The 5,114-nt window shown below is 42.8% G+C and overlaps 1 protein-coding gene across 1 annotated transcript in view; it reads left to right on the top strand.

Moving 5' to 3' along the window:
• Positions 1–2,678: 2,678 nt before the first annotated feature.
• Positions 2,679–5,114, top strand: part of CAPSL (calcyphosine like) — a 12,519-nt gene continuing 10,083 nt past the window's right edge. Inside the window, exon 1 of the mRNA XM_082242291.1 lies at positions 2,679–2,876. The gene's annotated coding sequence lies outside the window, so the exon portion shown is untranslated. The remainder of the gene's footprint in view (positions 2,877–5,114) is intronic.

Here is a 5,114-nt window from a genome sequence, read left to right as displayed (position 1 = left end):
TGCTTCCCTTGTCAGTGTTTGCTGTGTAATTGTGAAATGCCAGAAAATTCAGTAAATTAGCAGAGCATATAGTCTTAAGATGCAATGAGAGTCGTATTCATGATCAGGATCCATGTACTTTTTTTGTTTTTTCCTTAAAAAAAGAAATAGAATGAACGTATTTGCTGTCCTAATTAAAAAAAGTTCTATTAATAAACCAAATAGTATTGATAGATTCAACTTAAGCCTCACCTACATTGCTGATTTTCCTGTTTAAAAAAGAATACAGTGGTACCTTGGTTCTTGAACTTAATCCATTCTGAAAGTCCGTTCGACTCCCAAAACCGTTCGAAAACCAAGGTGCTGCTTCTGATGGGCTGCACTCAATCAGAAGCCGCAGGGGATATTCGGCTTCCGAAAAACGTTCGCAAACTGAAACACTTCCGGGTTTGCGTTCGGGAACCAATTTGTTCGGGAGCCAAGCCGTACTCATTTGTAACCTGAATATCTTCTAGCATGCTTGCAAGTTGAAGGGTGTTGAAAATATCACTGGACAAATATTGGGTGGTATTCATGTTTTACTCAGTAGACCCATTGAGATTAATGAACGTGACTAAATTTAGGCCAGTAATTTCAATAGGTCTACTCTGAGTAAAACTTTGTTGAATACCAGCCGTTCATTCTTACTGCTTACTGTATATTTTGGGAGCCAAAGTAATGGTGAAATAAGCATTGTTTTAGGGGAGTAAAGATTCCCATCAAGTTAATAGGTGATTCAGGTGACAACCTATAATCAATTTTTATTTTTATTTTTTGCTAGTCGCATGCTAACATTTCCTTCAAGATTTAAATACTTTTAAAAATGAAAGTATATTATTATTATTATTATTATTATTATTATTATTATTATTATATTTTATTATTACTACAACATCTTATTAGTTGCTTGTTACCTAAAAGCTTTCCAGAATTCCACTGAAACTTAAAATTATGCATGGCATGGAGACCACAGATAGAGAAAAGTTTTGCTCCCTTATAACGCTTGAAATCATGGGCATGAAAGATTCAGGGCAGAGAAAAGGAAGTCCTTCACACAGTGCATAGTTAAACTACAGAACTTGCTCCCACATGTGGCACTGATGGCCACCAATTTAGATGGCTTTAAAAGAGGATTAGACAAATTAATGGACGAGAGGGCTGTCAATGGCTATCAATGGCTATCAATAGCCATAATGACTGCGTTCTGCGTTCACAGTTGGAGGGAGCAATATTTCTGAATACCAGATGCTTGAAACCCCAGGAGGGGAGATTGCTCTTGGGTTTGTATCTTGCTTGCATGGGCATCTGGTCAGCCACTTTGGGACCAGGACACTAGACAAATCGGCCATTGACCTGAAGGCTCTTCTTCTGCTCGTAGAGTACCTATAGTTAAAGGTAAAGGTACCCCGGACCGTTAGGTCCAGTCGTGGCCGACTCTGGGGTTGTGTGCTCATCTCGCTCTATAGGCCGAGGGAGCCAGCGTTTGTCCGCAGACAGCTTCCGGGTCATGTGGCCAGCATGACTAAGCCGCTTCTGGTGAACCAGAGCAGCGCACGGAAACGCTGTTTACCTTCCCGCCGGAGCGGTACATATTTATTTACTTGCACCTTGACATGCTTTCAAACTGCTAGGTGGGCAGGAGCTGGGACTGAACAACGGGAGCTCACCCCATTGCAGGGATTCAAACCGCCGAGCTTCTGATCATCAAGCCCTTGGCTCTGTGGTTTAGACCACAGCGCCACCTGCGTCCCAGAGTACCTGTATCCACCTCTTAACACTGAAATTTTTAAATACCCTTTCTTCCTCTCTGTTCTTGCACCTATTGCTTCCCAGGAGTATTCTGGCAGTTGTCAATGTTTCAAGCTCAGTAAATTCTTAAGAATCTGTAGTATTCCCTTTGCCATACTGGTACCAGCCAAATACAGTCGTACCTTGGAAGTCAAATGGAATCCGTTCCGGAAGTCCATCCAACTTCCAAAACGTTCGGAAACCAAAGCTTCTGCAGCCAATCGGAAGCCGCGGAAGCCCCGACGGACGTTCGGCTTCCAAAAATAGTTCTCAAACAGGAACGGTCATTTCTGGGTTTGCAGTGTTCAGGAGCCAAAACGTTCAAGAACTAAGCTGTCCGAAAACCAAAGTGCGACTGTATATCATTTAAGAAGCTTGCTTTCAACTCATTTTTTACATTGCTGAAACTGTTCTGTTTTGCTCTGTTGCACTAAATTTGGACTTGTACACATTCGCTACTGACAGACATCCCATGGGAAAGAAAGCACTTCCACGTAAAATATGGAATGTGCTAAGGAGCAGTGTTAAGTTTCTGTACTTCTGTACAATTGCTCAGTCTGATTGCAGTGGATAGATCATTTAAACCTCTCCAGCTCTCTCTGTGCCTGAGCACAATACTACATTTCTTGCAAAAAGCACACGAGGGCTTCTGTTTTGCTGCTTTGCCCCTGTGTTTCAGAGAAAGCGTTTTCTTCCTGAATATAGCAAAGTCAAAGTGAAGGCAGAAGGCTGGGAGGAGCATCGCAAACCGCAGGAACAATGAAATCCCTGGCAGGTTGCGCTAGGCCTTTCACAGCAAGCCATGTCTCCGTGGAAACAAGGTGATAAACTCTAGGCAGGGTAGCACTATGTAAACAAGTAATCTGAGATGGACGGACACTCCCGTCTTCCAGTCACCCTTCGGTGCTCTCCATGGTTCTGCATTAATTACCACAGTCTGTCCAATCAGAAGGGGGAGGTGTAGACCAGGGGCGGGAAGAGATGCTAGGAAGAGACAGGCCCCCTTTCCCCAAACTGTACAAGGGAGCGTCTGTAGTTTCAGGTTAGGAGCAACAGGTAACAAATTAAAGGTAAATGGTTTTTTTCTTCATTCCTTTATTGATTGGCTCAGGAAGAGTATCCTTTAATTTAGGTTGATATAGTCCAGCTTTCCTGTGCTCTTTACTTTTTAAAGATACTGCCCATTTTAAAAGTTGATGCATATAGTAGGGTATGCTTCCGGGACCAGGAAGCTGTTTATATTTAAAGAATAAGCTCTGTGAACAAAATTGGAGGAAGAACCGATCTGGTTCTAGTGCTAGGGGAGGAAACCAAGCTGGGTTTGAATGGGATTTCCTCATGTTGCCGTCGGAGATTGTGAGTGTGCTTATCTCTACTTTTTTACCACCAAATTATTACTAAACTTCATTGGTATTCTGCTTTTGGGCCCGAAGGCCTGCAAAGCAGTGAAGACCAGATTGAAAATACAATAGACAAAACACAATAAAATGCAACAAGCAGGCTGTCTGTCAAATTAGCAGTAAATAAATATGACCATGTAGTTGGAGATTTATGGCATGTTTTTGGAAATCAATGCACAAGAAAGTACACAGGGTTATTCTGTGTAAAGAAATACTTTTTCCACCTTGCCCATTTCTGCTTCCTCATTTAAGACCAGACTTACTGTCGGGGGACAAAGCAAAGGCAGCTGTTCATCCTGATTGACAATCTGTCTAAATCAGACTTGGCGTTCGAAGGGCTGTTGAGTCCAGGGGTTGTGCAGCACTATGTAGAAAGGTGTTTGGAAGAGATTTGTCACGACTCGGGATTTTCACCATGCCAGTGCAAAAAGAGAGACTGTGTTGGAACAGTAAAAATGGCTGCAGCCAAGGCCAGCAGCTTCCTGCTTTCTGGCAATAGCTTTCTGGCAATAGCCATCTGTGTGATTTCAGCTGTTATATAAGTATTTAAGAAGCAGCTGCATAGGACGATGAATCTGGTTCTTTTCAACTGGATCATAACTGGGTTATTAATGCACTGTTCCCAAATCACTGAGATAAGACTCACTTATTTATAGCACGCCATCAGTTCCCAAGATGCTGCCACACCATGCTGACTGATGGTTTCAAAGCAGCAAAGAACTAAGAGGTGGTGCCTCCTTGAGGCAGCTCCTGTATTCCTCAACTTTGATTCACTTACGGAATTCACTGCCACAAGATATGCTGATGCCCACTAATATTAGATGGCTTTAAAGAATGGATAAACAGAGGGTCTGTGCTACCCCTTTATTAGCTATGATGACTAAATGGAAAATTCATGTTCAATGGCAGCACCTCTGTGGATAACAGATGTTGAGGACAAACATCAGAAGTGAAAGCATGCACAATGGTGCCATATTAAGTGAGATGGTTCATGTAAGGATCTACTTTCTAGAACTTTTTTTTGTGTGTGCATCTTAGCCAAAACTTAAAGGAGGAATGGCTGACTTGTGTATACTTGGAGACCATGTTATTCCAGTTGTAAGGTAAAGGGACCCTTGACCGTTAGGTCCAGTTGTGGCCGACTCTGGGGTTGCGGCACTCATCTTGCTTTACTGGCCGAGGGAGCTGGCGTACAGCTTTCGGGTCATGTGGCCAGCATGACTAAGCTGCTTCTGGTGAACCAGAGCAGCACACGGAAACGCCGTTTACCCTCCCTCCGGAGCGGTACCTATTTATCTACTTGCACTTTGATGTGCTTTCGAACAGCTAGGTTGGCAGGCGCAGGGACCGAGCAATGGGAGCTCACCCCATTGAGGGGATTCGAACCGCCGACCTTTCGATCGGCAAGCCCTAGGCTCAGTTGTTTAACCCACAGAGCCACCCGCGTTCCTATTCCAGCTGTAGTCCTAATCAATTAATTTATATACTACATTTCCTGCAAATCCATCAGTGTTCAAAGCTATGCACATTCTAAAAACAGAAGTATCATAACCTGAAGGCCATAAGTAGTTTTATTTTATTTGCGACACATTTTGAAATGCCTTCATAGGTGGCCATGCTCTTTAATAAATTCTCAATTGACTAGGAAACAAAACCTTTATAATGGAAGCAACACCAAGCCTCTCTCACGCAGCTTTTGAATGTTTTCATTTGAAGAAATTTAATAGCCTTTCATGGCCATTGAAGCTGCAGTCCTATATGTACATGCATGTGGGAGTAAGTCCCACATAACTCCTTTTGAATAGACATGTATAGGCAGAGTCAACAAAGACACTGTGACACCAGAAAGACTAACAACAAATTGTTATAGAGGAGGTTCAGTGACAGGGCAAACACATTGCATGCAAA

The sequence above is a fragment of the Podarcis vaucheri genome (assembly GCF_965113315.1).
Source record: "Podarcis vaucheri genome assembly, chromosome: 11".
Lineage (NCBI taxonomy): Eukaryota > Metazoa > Chordata > Lepidosauria > Squamata > Lacertidae > Podarcis > Podarcis vaucheri.
The sequence above is the reverse complement of the archived record's forward strand: the minus strand, read 5'-3'. Positions and strand labels throughout refer to the sequence as shown.